The sequence below is a fragment of the Blennius ocellaris genome, assembly GCF_963422515.1.
Source record: "Blennius ocellaris genome assembly, chromosome: 21".
NCBI lineage: Eukaryota > Metazoa > Chordata > Actinopteri > Blenniiformes > Blenniidae > Blennius > Blennius ocellaris.
In genome coordinates this window covers 9366875-9384017 of record NC_137670.1, presented here as the reverse complement: position 1 = coordinate 9384017, position 17143 = coordinate 9366875, and positions in this window count along the sequence as shown.

Genomic DNA, 17143 nt, shown 5'->3' with positions numbered 1-17143 from the left:
TTCTTGGTGACGCTACAAGACGCTCTCGCAAACAGTTCATGGCCTGATCACTTTTCATACTGGTATCAAGAGATGTGGGAGGCGACCCCTGCTCGTGCACTTAAACACAGAAACCTTCTCCACAGGGTTTCATGACACTCGTCGCTGAATCACGCCTCTTACTCATTTTCAGCGTTGCTGCTCAATGAGGTTGGTGCCGGCAGGTACCAGCGTAGCATTTAATGGAGGCCTCATCCTTCTTGCTTGATGTTTACAAAATGCAAATAAAAGTGGTTTGAGTGGGGATTGACATTTTTTATTCCTGGGAGCGATGACATTTCACTCACTTGCATGCTGTTTTCACTCATAGGTTGATTAGTCACGATTATTTTAAAACTTTAGTTCGTTGTGAAGAATGACTTTTGATCTTTTTCAGAGATGTTTAAAGATACAACAGCGCTTAAACCGAAACAATCAAATGTGACATGTGTTTGTGCAATCTACAGCTATTTATATTGTGGTCCACTGTATCCAAGGTAACAACAATATATTGAAAGTAAAGGAGAATTGTTTGCAATACAGAGTTAGGATGCATTAATTGTAATAGAATTAGTTTTTAAAACTATACAATAAGTTCACATTTTGGGTCTTGTGGTTCCCTTGTGGCCCATTTGTGACGTCTTCTTTTGTAAAACGTTCTGGTCAGTCTAAAAGTGATTTAAAACTCAATTTCCAGGACGTTTGTTACAAGTATCTCTTTGTATTCATTTGCACACTTGGTTGAGGACTCCTGTCTGGTTTCAGTGAAATAATAAATTGCATTTACTGGAGTAAGCACCCATCAAATGTTCGTGGACATACATCAAATATATTGCTGGTTGTTGCAGTTAAAACCAAAACGTGGCTATTGTATTAGTGAGTTTAAACCCTAAAAATATTGGTGAATTTAAGTCATCAGCCTCGGGTTAATTAAATTGACCGGAGACTATAAGCAGTGTGAGAGCTAATAGAAATGATGTGAAATGTCAGTGAAGCTTGGAGAAGTTGTGTGAGCCACCGATTGTGGACCACATGTGAAGTTACTGGTGCCAGGTACCTGAAAACTTGACATCAAAATATAAGTATCTAATTTGTGAAAATCAATAAAATCGTTGGTATTATTCATGACCAAAGTTAAACCTCCCTGCATAAGATCTTTAATAATAGCCAGAGCCAAATGGTTTTCTTGGCCAGACAAAACAGAAGGAAGGGGACGGAGATGAAGCAAGTGGCCTTGATAATCACACCTCCTGTCTGGAAGATGGATGTCGACACAGCCAGGCTTAGCCACGTTTTGCGCTGCTGCCCCTCTCTTTATCATGTCCCCCCCCCCCCTCCGCTGTCTGAGAATCTCACGCTGCTCCTCCTGCTCCCATGTTTCTTGCAAGAGCTGGCGGCACACAACGTCGCAGCACAGCGAGGGACAATATCCCGGGTCGAGGACAAGTGCTTCTGAAACTGCATGTAAAATAATTTTGGGGTATTGATTTTTGGAAGACTTTTTTTTTCTTGTACATTAATCTGAAGTAAGGTCATTTTGACAAATACTAGTTATTTCAAAATATATGGACAATCAAGGATAGCCTAATTACGGAAGGACATTGGGCCAAAGCATCTTCTGCAACACTAAGGAATGAGAGATCATCCCGAAAATTACATCACAATTTTTCTTGATAATACAAATTGCATTTAGATTTTCCTGCTTAAGCAATCTCAGGGCCATTGATCTACTCACCCATTTGCACACAGTTATGGAAGGACAGCAGCAGTACTGGCAGATGGCATGCCAAATGCTTGCACTTTATCAACTAAATAAAAAAATCCCAAAAATCATCGACTTTGGTTTGGTGGAAACACTAAGATGAATATAGAATGTGTTAATTTCCCTCCATCTGTGTTTTGCCATTTGGTTATTTGAAACCAATCACCGAATACCCCCCCATTTGCTACAACGGTAGTAACTATTCTACAGAAAAGGTGCCTGAAGAAACATGGTCAGGCCAAAATGGCGGTATGAACTTACGGCCTCGGGATTTGAAGACAACTGAGCCACACATGCCACAACAGAACCCAGTTTTATTTTAATATTGGTCTTTCCCGTGAGATTATTTCTGTGAGTCTTGACAAATGAAGCACATTCTGTCATCAAAGGTGTTTTTACTTTTGTGGTGATTTGGTGTCTCAACAATTCAACAAGACAATTTAACAATACGCCGTGGGGGCACATAAGGTGAAGTTCAAATCAGGGGGCATGTCCAAAATGTCCCTCCACATATCCCTGGTTCTGCCAAGTCAACTATGCAAATCGTACTGACTCAATGCTTTTGACGCAAAAGATAAGCTGAATAAAAACATACATTTCTCAAAAAATCTGCTGTTTAATTACTACTGCTGTGAATGTGTGTCACAGCCATAGTAAATAGTTCTCCTTTACAGACTCCAGGGTGTCATAACTCTCAGTCCATATCCGTAGTCTTATCGTTGAGGGTCACTGTGACAGGGAGGTGATTAAGCCTGGCAGTCCTGCGTGTCTCTCTTCCACCCTGTCACCCCATGTGTCTGGGCAGCTCCTCCTTTATGGGCAGGGAGGTGAGGCAGCACACCTGATTCCCATCAGGGGCTTAATCACCTCCCTGCCACAGTCACCAATCCAAATCCATCGTCTTTCCTTCATGAATGTCCGTGTTCTCGCCATTGATAATGTTCACAGTGGATGGATCTCTGCGCACATGTGTGGTGTCATTACAAATACAATCAATAGCATCCACTTGTGGTCCTACATGCTAACTACAACTTTTTCTGCATTTCTGCCATTTCAGGGGAAACGAAAATTATTTTACTTGAAACATCATGTAAACGGCACTTTGGTTTTGTCTAACACTTATGGGCTATAATATTTGACTGGCTCTCAAAATCTTTCTCCTAGTAAACTTCTTCGCTTTTACGACAGGTGCAAATATTACTGCACAAGACAACAGTGGCATGACAAAGAAACTTATTCTGTGTAAGTTTTCTGCATTGCCTGATTGAGGTATATAGTATGTCTGATATGTATGCACTTCTCCAAATAGACAGAATGAATTTTGGACAGACATTAGAAGCAAACATAACTCTACGTATGTTAAAGCTTATTCTTTTTGTGTCTTTTGTACTTTAACTCACCAAATTGCTTTTATTTTATCTGTTCAAAGGATTCTCCCTCAGCAACAAAGGAAGTATGGCAACACTGGTTTACTTACCGCTTGGAGGTCAAACAGTATCGGTTTTGAAACTTAAAACAATCTAACCTCAGCCTCTGCTCAGTCTGGCATCATTTTCCTCCTGTGTCTGAGCAGCCGTGCCTGGATACACTCCCACAACCTTTACCTCAAAGGCGCGAGGCAATCATTTCTTATCTCACCCAAAAAGTCTTTATTTCTCCCCATTGTTCATGTGAAGTTACCATACCCAACAAACACAAGGAATATCTTACATATTTAGGCAGCATAACAAATTATTAGACAACATTGTATTTGAAATGTCACAAGAGTTCATGTATTTATTAACGTTTCCAAGATAGCAGCAACTTCTGTATCACTTTTATTGTTGTTGCTACTTGAATGGTTATGATTTACCGTGTATTTCAGAATTACTGCTAACCTTAATTTCTAAGCATGGAATTATCCCTGTGTTAGCGCTCTCCAGGTACTCTACTCTTCTCCCGATGTTAGCTAAAATAACCATCTGCCTCTGTACCCTTGGAAAAGACCAAAATATGAATAGTTATAAGTGTCACACAAACACACACAGGTGTTCTCCTTTCATCACAGCCCCAGCATCTCAGCTATTATTGCATTTCTTATTTTGGCCATGGCAAGAATGCACTTGAGAAATTAGGTAAATAAAATGAGGAAAATAAGCCGGGCTTGTGTTTGTGTCTATTTCTGTTAGGGAGTGTGAAGGAAACAGAGACAGGAAAGCCTTGCCACAATTTGCAGTAATTGATGACTCATACATGGACCCCGCTCGTGGACAAATGGGCTGCACGACTTGTTTTTGTTTGTCTCTTTAATGTTATTTTCATTCACTTCTCAAGAATTGTTTTTTTTCTTTTGCCAGTTTTCAGACTTAATGAATAATGTATTATATCCTCTGTGTGTATGTTTGAGTGTTGAGGAGGGAAGTAGCTGCATATATTAGCTCACCTTAATACCCTCAGAGGAGGATGTAGATGGAAATCAAGCATTGGATTGAAGATTTCTCTATATTGTGTATGTATGTGCATACATGTGCTCTGTCAAGGACATTTCTTGTTTGATGTCTGATGGTGAAGGTGCATTTGGGCATTGATAGATTTCAATGCCTCTTCATATTTCAGCTCCTCTTAAAGGAGTGCAATCTTAGTTTGTAGCGTGCACAAAGGATGAGACTCAACAGATATGTTCAAAGAAATATGTGCTTGTACAAGTGAGTGCTTCTTTCAATCTCATCAGTTTTTGGCTTTTTCCATCCATGTTATTTCACCTGAAGCAGCCAAGAAAAGATGAACGTCACATGACACATGATAAGGCTTCCTCACAAATTGCAATGGCAAAGAAAGGCCTTTGTTGATTTAAAAAAAAAGAAAAAGATGAAGAAGCAAAAGCAATGCATTTGCTGAACAATTTATGAATTGGCACCCTGTGTAGTGAAACGCCGCCTGTCCACCCAGATTTCCTGGAAATGTCATTTGAGCTGCAGCTCGGATAAAAGTGGCACAAAACAGCTGTCCGTCTTTCCGCTACAATGCATTATTGTAAAATGCACCAAAGCTCAGAGAAAAGTCCGAGTTGATTCGGTATACAGACACTTTGCAAGAGAACGCAACATCCTGTAAGAAGACACTCAAATGTATTCTGCTATAGTATGAATAATTCATGTACAATTGGTATGCCATGTCATAAATGTAATAAACCGCATGTGTTGGCATTACATGTGGCAGTGATGCTCAGAAAAAGGTGAAACCAACACAGATAGAATCTGATACGCTTGAAAAACACAAAATCAAGCAAAGACGTTGGATTTTACACATTAAGCAGCTCTTTTGCTTGCTAGAGTAATGAATATCATTCAATTTTCCTGTTAAAATTGAAAAACCCAAAATATATCTGGACATGTAAAGTTTGTATTTCTTCTCTGCAGATGATATTGCTTGAATTGGTTATTGTGACTCTCTAAAAAAAATAGTTGCATTTTTGGGGTTTGATATTTTCAATATATCAAACACAGACTGTAGGCCAAACAAAAAAATAAAGTGGTAGCAAACTCTAGATTTAGATTTACCATGACAATATATGTCTTGATATTATATTTTAGTCACAACTTACAAAGCTGGATGAAGCCTAAGGTCTATATATAGATTCTGTGTGTGGGAGTATGGACAGAAATTCGCAAAGTAACAGGACTGACTGAAATGTGCTCCTAAGATCAGGGGGCATTGGGAGACGTTTATATTTCAGTCTGGATCCAAGCTGATGCGAGCTTCAGGGATTATTCCTTTTACCTTTCTCACAAGTTGGACAGGAAAATATTACACCTGTTTGTCCAACTTGTGTTAATTGGAGATAAAAAATAATGCAAAGGATTTTTGGAGTCACATCACAGCCAATTGTACTCATTGTATAGTGGCCAAGTAATTCCACCTTGTACATTTGTGCTTCAGTTATCATTAGAACAGCTATGAACACCTAATGTTTTGAGCATCTGATTGAAAGTTATATCAGCTATGCTGTAATTATTCTGCTGCTCATGTTGGTTTCATGCTTTGCTCTGTGTTGTATTTCATATTTTTGTTATTAGTTTGAAGTTTTTGGCAGCGTGTTGCACAATGGCATTTTAAGTGAAAACACATCGTCTTTGCATTTTCATTTCAGAAAAGTATTGTGTTAGTATGGCAATGTTTTGAAAACATCTGTTGACTCGCAAATGGCAGAAATGCTAAAAATGATGTCAGCATGCCAGGCATCTTTTTCAAAAAGTTTTAATTTCTCTGCTCTGACCACCAATGTCATGTAATCAGACACCCAAATGCAATGAAAATGTTCCATTTTCATTTTATTTATGTATGATTTCACTTTTTTTTTTGCTCCACCTCATGTTTTCCTCTGTGCCCCCTCTCCTTCCAATTGTTATCATCTCTGCCTCATGCATCTTCCTCTGGCTTTGCCAATTAGTCTATTCTTTTTACTCTGGGGTATCAAAGCCTTGCTCATCTTCACCATCCTGGTCATCTGTTTAACATCATCTTAATTGACTGACTTTGACTCTTTGAGTTCCACTGTTATATCAAAGAATGTCTTTTGTTTTGGAGACCTGGTCCTCTGTCTGAGGCGCCAGCTGGAAGTAAAGAAATGTATTTAGATCTGGCTGACACATAAATGTGATGGATTCCCAAACAGAGCTCACGTGAAGCTGTGATTGTTGTTAAAAAACACCAGAAGTCATTCTGAATCAAACTATGGAGAAGATGTAACGAAGAGTGACAGCTGGCAGAAAATGTCAGACGTCTCCTCGTGCTTCTCAGTGATAGTAAATGTCAATGAAAACAAACACATTTGAGCTTTTCCATTGAAGTAAAAAGAAAGTATTGGCAATTTAGTTTTGATGAATTTAGTTTCCTTGCTGCTGTTCTCAAATGTTCAGGATTTGTTGTCTTAATGCTGCTGCTCAGGTTGCAATAATTTCCTTTTTTGTTTTGTCTTCTTAGTTTGTTGAGGATTGTCACAATAGGATCACGTCCTTTGAAAAAAAAAAAAAAAACAGTCAATTTGATACATTAACACAAGGTCTGTAAATATTCCTGTTTTAAGACTTCAGTTCCAGCCTTCGTAGTAACACTTAATTTACCCTACTCCCGTCTGTTCTTTTCTGGAGACAAATATGAGCTGAAGTACACTCCAGATGCATGCCAATCAACATGTTAACCCCACACAGTTACGTCAATGTCATGGTTGTGCAGCATTCTGTCAATAAGCAATGAATGTGAACTGTGAAGTATAAGAGAATAAAATTCAGCAGCAGGATCAGGTCAAAGGCCCTTTAAGAACTGCCTCAGCACATTGCTTTGTTGAAAACAAATGACAAAAAGAAGGCCAACAACATGCGATGCAGCAAAGCCTTGATGTCTCAGGATGTAGAGCACTTGAATGAATCCACCTACATAACCCTGCTGAGCATGTTATTGATATAGTAATGCATCAATGTTCTTTTTCCGTAGCCCCCTCTCACTCTGTTTTCTCAAAGCAGTCAGACGGGATGGCACAGAATTCGGCCCACTAGTGGGTGTTGATGGTTGTTTTAGTAGTGAAACCACACATAGTATGCGTAGAGAACAACACTGTATAAACACTAACAATAGCAAGAACGTGGACATTCATGTGGAAAAGATGAGTTTGATTTGATTGCTGAAACAGATTAATTTCAACTATGAAACTACCAGGCCTCGGGAGAATATGGACACTGTATATGAATATGGGAGTCATGACACTCTGGAGGCCGCCATTGTTCTTATTGTCCATCTACTCCAGCATGTGCAGAAGAATGATCTGCTGGGGTTGTGATGCGCATCTGCAATAGCAGGATTTCAGAAAAGTTATGTTCTTCTCTGTTTATATAGAGACAAAGGTGGATTGTAGTATTCAAAAAGGTGAATTTTTCAGTTTCTCGTTGTCATTTAAACAGACATACAAAACGTCATTTAGATACTTTCATATCATGATGACATCCGTTTATTAAAGATATTATTTACTTTATTGAACAATTGCTTCAAAATTACAATATCTTGGAAAACCTTTGCTTTGATTTGTTCAATAATTGATTTGATGTTTATCAACTGGTAACTGAGCACTCGTCTCCTGAATCTTGTACCATTTCTTTAATGATCACTACAACCACTGGAAGTTCTAGTCTCTGCTTCTAGTTTCAGTAGTACCTTACTAATCCACTAAAACCTGCCAATGGCCAATGAACTTACCTGGCATCATTGAATCTTTAGTTTCATCCATTCTGGAAACCCAATGCCATTAGCGGCTTCATCCACGCACCACTATCAGAATAGCTATAATCAGGTTTTGGGAAACATTCACATTCAAACAGATGCAAAATGCATGTAGCATCAAGTAATTCAGTGCTGAGGTCATTCATGCATGTCTTTATTAGCACGGAATCAGCCTTATCAGATTATTCTTCATTGTGGCTTTCATACTTTGAGAAGTCCTTTAACAAGGAGAGTGTTTTTTTGCTTAATTAAACCAGTAAATTTTTTTCTGCGACTGATCTATTCCTCCACGTAATTGTCTCTGATTTGGCAGACAAATGCTGCTCATTGATAATTTCACCTAATTTCCACACCTTAATAATCACATTTTACATCATGAATGAAGTTATTCATAATTAAGGCCCATCCGCTTACAGCAATTAGATTGTATTTCCTCTCTCTTTTCTGTTTATTTGCTCTGCAGCAGCAAGATTATGATTCAGATCATTTAGTTTTTTGGATGTCTTTTTTCTTTTTCTTTTTTTTTTTTCATCTTTGAGTCCTCAGAGGCACCATATGCGACAATGTTTTTTCTCCATTCATCACCTCAATCAAAATGTTTCAACCGCCTGTGTAGGGTTGCCTGAGGATGATGCTGTAGATTAAAGGCAGCACAGGGTTTTCTGGTGACTCATCCTTTGGACTCCAGGAAGGTAGTTTTTCTTGCAGCTGGCTTGTCCTCGCTCCGGTTTCTCCATCGACACTCTACAGAACAGGTCCATTTGTCATCACCAGCCTTGTTGTCATCACCCCTCTCTCTCTCTTCACTCTCTCTTTCTTTCTGTCTTTCCTCATCTTTTTTCCCCCTGATACTCATGCTCATCACTCTGAAAAACCCTCTCCAAGTGATTTCACCATGAAGACCCTAAAGTGTGGTGGTCAGGTTAAATGCTTTCAAATGTCTCCACTGTGACTCAGCACAAGTCACCCCCTGGAGATCATGGTATGCATATCAATGCTCGTGTGTCCAGATGGCTGGATTCGGGACATAGAGGATGGCAAAAAGTGTAGAAAGGAGAGGTTGGAACAGGAGCTTCTTCTAAACTGCTTGTTTTATTACAGCAGGGTTTCACACATTTATGTAAGGTCAGTTCCAGGAGATAGAACAGGGGAGGAAACTCAGACATCCCAAGAGAGCTGTGAGTTTCTGCTTTGGCATCCGAGCTCAAAGTCCCCAAAGAAGGCATTGAAAATGCTTCTAGAAATAGATAGTCAATGGCGTTGGAAAACGTACCGCCAATTAAACTCGGTGATTGACGAGAAGCAAATAATGAATGAAAGATGGGACTTACAACAGACTGTACCTGTGGAGTGTTTGAACAAATACCTTCAGGTTCTCCAAAGGCTGATACAGCCTTTTACTGATAGGTGAATCTCTCCATATTTCAGTTTTCTTAAGAGTTATTATTTGTTTGACATCTCTTATCAAATTCTTGTATTTTACTTTCAAGGTGCCCATGTTTATACTATCTATTTCATGCTAAGTAGTTGATCAATCCACTGCCTTGGCTTACAATTTGTGTCCAATCCAATTTTGTTTTACGTTTAGTAACAGTGATTATATCCTTTATGTATTTGCATTTGGAAGGCTTGATCTGGCTTGTTCCACCACAGTATGGTCATTTTTCTTTGCATTTGAGAACAACAGTAGTAGTACTTTCAGGGCAACGACGATCTGCCAGAATAATCACAAACAGAGTTTGCTTTAATCAAACCAAACCTTCCAAGTGTGAACAAACCCACAGTGCAGATTCATGTGTACAAGCACTGATAGTCAAGCTTTGGTGGACACCGAGCAAGTGGACCGAGACTTCTCGAGGCATGGATGGAGTGGGGACTATCACGTTTAAATCATCCAATAATCAACACTTTCCCAGATGTTTGTTGGAGAGGAGAAAATATGTACCCCATGACAGATTTGTCTCCTTTATGTAGCTTTGAAGCTGCATATGAGGCGTCTTTTGGTAAAAACACTTTTTAGCCAGGCACACGTCAATGTTTACGTGAATTCTGTCACATAATAAATGACATTAATGCTTTGTTTGTTGATGTCGTTTCATGTGTTTGTCTGAGGTTAGACAGGCCTGACGAACCCTGACTGAGATGCAACCTGTTCTTTTGTTTATGCTTCCATCTAAAGCAATGACTCCTAACCCAAGAAAGGAGAGTTTTCTTTGGTGTGTCTATTATTTGCCAAAATATTACAGAAAAGAAAGAAAATTATCAACTACATCCAGTTTCTTAAATCTGCCCTGGTTTTCCCAAGTATCTGAGGAAACTCAGACCCTATGTAAGGAACCATTGGTTCTCCAAAAGGGAAATGCAATCTTTATTGACTAAAGGAGCCATTGTTACAGATTTGTCAATAAATAAGTCTGATGTCTTTGAGGTAGCTTTTATTAAAACTTTGGGACAGATCCCTGCATTAGCTTACTAACAGCCATGATTTCGGCCCTGTGCACACCATTGCATGTAACCACAAGTACGATGGTAAGCAAAAAGGTTGTTTTGCTTCATGTGGATAGTACCTTAGCTTCCTTCCTTGTTTTGCATCTTTGAATAGTTGAAGAAAAGTCACATTTGTAGGTTAACTTTCCCTATATGAGATCATGCGACTGTTCAGGGTCAAATCACATTGTGTGATTCGATTCCAGTTTCATACAGCATACAAGTGTGAAAATCAATATACGACTACAATGGTCGTGGGTGGCTTCGACAACAGCCAGGATGTGGAGAACTCCTTATCGGTGCATGTAATGATTCCCTTAACAGATACTGATTCAAGATCTGTGCTCCCTGATGTTATTCAGTTGTATTTTTGCACTTCAGCATCTCTGCATGTTTCTTAATCTAGAGTGATGTAAATGGTGAGATGGGAGAAAAAATAGCATCTGGCTGGCAGAAACTGTTGCTCCAGGCTTCTGTTGTTCATGCTTGACCTACTCGCTTGTCCACAGCTAAAAACTTGAGACAGCTGCTTCACAGTTAGCACACTATGATGGGGGGAAAACTTACAGTTCTCTAAGAGCCTTCCTCTCTTTTCCCAATTAATGTAAAATTAAGAGGGCCTGAGACGTAAGCCAGCACCAGTAGAAAACTAATCAAACATTTCATTTCCTTCACTCTTTAAAACCCTCATTGTGAGGAGCTTCATATTAAAAAAAAACTACCAAAAAAACCCACTCATTTATATTGCCCCAAATGAACTGCTATTGCATGCTCCTACGCATCTCATTTCTTCCTCATTAAAAGTTCGGAAAAGATTTGATTATTTCTCGTGTAAAAGCAAATCGCGAGCAATGACAAAGCTGTGTCTACAATCATCCCTGTAATCATGTTGATGAAAGTCTAATTTAAATCATGTTTTAACTGACGTGAACTCATCTGCTTCATTTCGTGAAGGGGAAACCAGAGCATGCACATGTGATATTCGCAAAAATTGGCTGTAAGTGACTGAAAATGAGCACTTTGTTACTTCTTTAATAGTAGTGGAGTTCCTGAAAAGCAACAACAATAGGAAGTTACAAAGTAGCTCATTCTGTCTGTCTTATTTAGGCCTGCCTTGATAATGTGCACTTGATAATGTGCACTAATGTGCAAAGTGTTAACAGTATTCTTGTTCTATTTCTCTGACATATTAAACCCAGTTTATTTGACAATGTTTCAAGTGAAAACACATCATTTTCGTGTTTTCCTTCGAGAAAAGTTTTGCGTTTACACACAAACATTTTAAATACGATGTCCATTGACATCAAATTCATCATCAAAGTAGATGTAGGTGTGGTTATCATGGCAGGCCACGAGTTGGCACTGTTGGTCATTTTCATTATGTAACCACACAGTGCAGAAAACAACATACTATAAACATTAATAATGGCGACTTTACATGAACAAACAACAAAGCTGGATTCCTAACTGACTCAACTATAAAAGTACCAGGAGAACATAGATGGAGTCATGCGAATCTGTAGGCTATCATTGTTGTTATTGTCCAACTATTGTCCAACAACAAAATAACACGTTGATTTAATCAATTGATTTGAAGCGTTTAACTCGTTACAATTTTATGACGAAATTAAGGCAGTTTTATGTACTTCCGTTTTATTTGTTTTTACTCCCTTACTGAGCAGCATGTGCAGCGTCTATAGGTGCAGCACCATGACAACGGAGCAGCACGCTTATTACACTGAACCAGTGTGGTATAGAAGAATGCAATTCTGGAAAATGAAAACAAAAAAGTATAATGTAGGCTATCTGAAAACTTCACTGAAGCTGTTCACAACAACTCAAATGATTGTATGTCAACCTGCATTGAACGACTATGTTCGGCTACGTTAAAGCTGGTTTGACATTGTTCCAGCTATTTTTCTGCCTGTTCTTAGACCATGACAAAGTTAATCAACTCAAGATTTGCTTTAACATGACTTAGATGAAGATGTAACTTACGTGGGCTAATGCTAATAACCTCTGGAGCAAGTCCCTTGTACTCTAGCAGTGCTCTCAATCCATTATATTTGTGGAATATTGTAATTAAATGCTTCAAATGGCTCTTAATACCCACAATGCATTCCAGAGAGGATATTTTACTTTTACACTATCGGTATTTATCAAGCATGTAAGCGTTAGGCAAATTAAAAGATATGCATTTATTTAGCTAACCCACATGTTCGTCGAACACAAGAAGTCTTTTCTTTTCCGACACTGCGTTTCTATTTTGAACTGCAGGTAATTACTTTCCTTTTGAGGTATAATTCCTGAGGCGGGTTGTCATGGAGTGGACACACGTGAACGCTCCAGAAGCCGCCGATCACTTACTGTTAGCCTGCACCAAGTTGTCAAGGGAACGAGGGGAGGTGGCAAATCACAGCGATTCCTAACTCCACTTCCGTGGTGGATTATATCTTCTTTTTTTCATCTTTTTCTTCATCTCTGGTTATAAAGTATTTGCTGATTGTGACTCTGAGGAGAGGTTTGGTCAGCCTGGAGCGCAGCCACGGAGTTCAGAGTGCAGAGTTATGCGCTTAACTACATCATCCGTGTATCTTGGCATGAAGCTTGTTTACCCGTAAACATCCACGAATTAGCATCATTGTTTAAGCCGCTGATTTCAAAGTGTATCCGCATAACTGTAAGAGTCGATTTCTTGTCTCCTGATGACATTCCTAAGTGGGAGCTTGAATACATTTAAGAGAAAGGGGTCCAGGAATGAGCCTTGTTGAACACCACATCTTATTTCACAGACTCTATATTAGTTCGGTCCAACTTGCCATCATCACACTACACGAGCATTTAGTCCATATTTTATTGTACAAAATGTGCATTTGGCTGCTCATGCCTTGATGATTTTCACAGCTTTTGCATTAAATTGTTGGAAATATTATTTGAGATCATTGTGACTTGGCTCTGACCATCACATCTGCAGTGAGTGCTCTGTAAATCATTACTGACATGGCAACAATATAATGAATATTCATGGTTCCACTGCAGCAAAAAAATCTTTAAATTAGTGTACATTATGGGCTTTTTAGGTGACAGATCATCACTCAGAGTGAAAAATTATCATATGAATACAATAATTATCGAACACGTGGACAGACTGATCATCATATGCACATGGATGACCATCATGTGGACAACGTGACAGCCAGAAGCTTGATGCTCAGCTCTTTAATGTGTTGTTTCACCAGTTTAAAGTTTATTTTTTACCCTTTGAAGGAGGATGCGTTTTGTATTTTTATCAAAAGTGATCCAGGAATGGCGTATTTTTCTCCACAGGTGGAACATCAGGCGCATGGCAAAAATGTGAAAATTTAAAATGCCATCTTTATGTGTCTTTAATACCACTCTACTGCCCCCCCCCTCCCCCCCCCCCCCCCCCCTCATCCAGATATTTCTTTTACAAATATATCCTGCACAACTAGACGGGTCTCCATTATGCTGAGCTGATGACAGCTATGTCCAAATTGGATGAAAATCAGTAGTCGAGAGTGCTTGCCAGGTGTTCATTATGTTGGCAATGGCTCATATTTGCTGCTCGCTCCCAATGACGGGTGGCAAGAGAGGGTGAGTGAAAGAGAGGGGAGGCTATTTTTCTCCATCATCGTGCCATGATATCCAGGGAGGCATGCAAAGAAGTGGCGGGGGGCAGTCGAGGAGATCACGACTGCTGTAACTGCATTCGCTCTGGCTAACACAGCATCAGTCATGTCCTCTAACACCCTCACCCCCCTGGGCATCCGCGGAGTGTCGGGTATAATGTCAATGTCAGTATGTATTGATTTAATTTAGGTCTCCCAATGTAAACAGCTCCATGTGCCATTCAGGAGAAAACCTTCGGTTTGATCGAGTTTTTCTCTTTTTTTCCCCCATTCGGTTCTTTGTTTATCTATACTCATTTCATCTTATCAGAGATCAATGAGCCCATCAGGAAATTAGTGCTCTGGTTAAATAAGATTAACCCCCCCCCCCCCATCCAAAATCCGCAGTGGCACACGGATAGATCAGAGCCACGCTGGAAGAGAGTGGATCGAAGTGTTTCGCTCGCTCTCTCTGTCCATGTAAATGTTACGTAATGTCTGGAGAATCCATCAGTCACTCTATCCTCTATACGACTTTGTCCAGCGTCGCTTCATGATTGCTGGAGCTGATTCCAGCTCAGTTCAATAGAAGACAAACACAGTCATACTTGATTTAGGCACAGAAATTCACCTTAGAGTAGCTGCACACTGCGAGATTTTGGCTATTAGAGACAAATAATGAGCAATTTTGGTGAAATCTTCAATGGTGGCTTCAACAGGCCACCATTGAAATGAAATTGAATTTCATTTTAATACTGTGGAGGAGAGTATGGGGGAAAACTGCTCTATTATTCAAAGAGTCTGCAGTCCCCCGGGCTAAGGAAATAAGGTCAAACCCATTTGAACAATAACAATTAAAGATGAGGTCAGCACCAATTTCTGAGTCATGGCTCTTCTTCACACTGTTGTATTGTGTGTTTCAATCCCTGTTTAATAAGGTAGGTCCTTGCTATGTGTTCCACCTCCCAAGACAAAAGGTCAAACTGTAATAACCATTCAATTTCTCGGCGGTATCTGCTCATATTTAAGTTACAGGCCAGCCTGCGTTGAAGACAGCGGCGATGACGATGGCGAGACTCCAGCATTGGGCCACTGTGACCTGCCCGTCTGCTTCATAATAGTCTAAATTGTTGTGAGGCACCATGTAGAGGTTACTCCTTTTAGATGGCATCTATTATTCAGGATATTCTTGTATAATGTACACATGTAAGCATATACGTAACACTCTAGAGGCAGAAAGGCAGCAGGATCTGTTATTGTCTTTCTGCGTGCACGCTCTCAAGTACCTGCAGACATCTTTTACTTTCCTACAGTAACTCATGACTCAGCTGGAAACCTGAATTAGCGCCAGCTTTGCCAAGCTCACATTGACCTCATAAGGGACAAAGCAGCCAGAGCACTTTTTAGGGTACGACAAAGGATGACAGAGGAGAGAACACGACAGGAGTGCCACTTTAAAATCGAACAAATACTTTAGACACTCACTCAGAGTGCGCCTTTCTCAGAGCAGCAGCATTAGATGTCATGCTTTAAACACAAGTGGTTTCACTTTAGATCGGTGGACAAAAGAATTCAGATAATGAGGTCCAGTTTATTGGCATTGGTTTTGCAGAATAATTAGATGTAGATGTCCTTCACCAGATGCAAATACTTCAAATCTGTTTATTGAGCGACAAGTGGAACCTCATGTTCCTGTGCTGTTGAGGGCTTCCTGTGTAGAGTTTGAATGTTCTTTTTGGGTTTTCTTTCGGTCCTCTGGCTCCTGCCCATGATCCAAAGATTTTCTTGCTTAAGAGATGTTTTACACTTAAGTCCAAATCAAATTTGTTCACAATCACAAAGCACATTCAACTTTCACGATGAAGATAGCGCAGCTCACAAAGGTGTAATTATGCTACAGATATAAAACCTGTAGTACTTTCTAAATTACAATTTAGAACAAAAGACATTGTGTTGAATTTTGTTTTACCTCTTCAGCTGTTTTACTTTTTTTCAAACTACTTAAGTTGATTTAGCCATTAAAGTTATAATGAATACGACTGATTATTATGATTAGTAGTAGTAGTAGTATTTTTGGCAGTATTTGCCATTTTACCTTTATTAGTCATTTGTTTGAACCATTCAACTTTTTGTTTTCATTTAAAGCAGTTTTTAGTGGTTTTAGACCTTCCAACATAACTTTTATGTAGCATACAGTGGGGAGAACAAGTATTTGATACACTGCAGATTATTGAGGTTTCCCCACTTACAAAGCATGTAGAGGTCTTTAATCTGTATCAAGGGTACTCTTCCACGGTGAGGGACAGAATCTAAAACAAAAATGCAGAAAATCACAGTGGATGATTTTTAAATAATTAATTTCCATTGTATTGCATGACATAAGTATTTGATCGCCTATCAACCCGTAGCAATTTGGGCTCCCACAGACCTGTTAGTTCTTCTTTAAGAAGCCCTCCTGTTCTCCACTCATTACCTGTATTAACTGCACCAGTTTGAACTCGTTACCTGTATAAAAGACACCTGTCCACAAACTCCAACCTCTCCACAATGGCCGAGACCAGAGAGCTGTGCAAGGACATCAGGGATAAAATTGTAGACCTGCACAAGGCTGGGATGGGCTACAGGACAATAGGCAAGCAGCTTGGTGAGAAGGTAACAACTGTTGGTGCAATTATCAGAAAATGGAAGAAGTTCAAGACGATGGTGAATCTCCTTCGGTCTGGAGCGCCATGCAAGATCTCTCCTCATGGGGCATCAATGATCATGAGGACAGTGAGGGATGAGCCCAGAACTACGCGGAAGGACCTGGTCAATGACCTGAATAGAGCTGGGACCACAGTCTCAAAGAAAACCATCAGTAACACACTCCGCCGTCATGGATTAAAATCCTGCACTGCACGCAAGCTCCCCCTGCTCAAGCCAACGCATGTCAAGGCCCGTCTGAAGTTTGCCAATGACCATCTGGATGATCCAGAGGAGGAATGGGAGAAGGTCA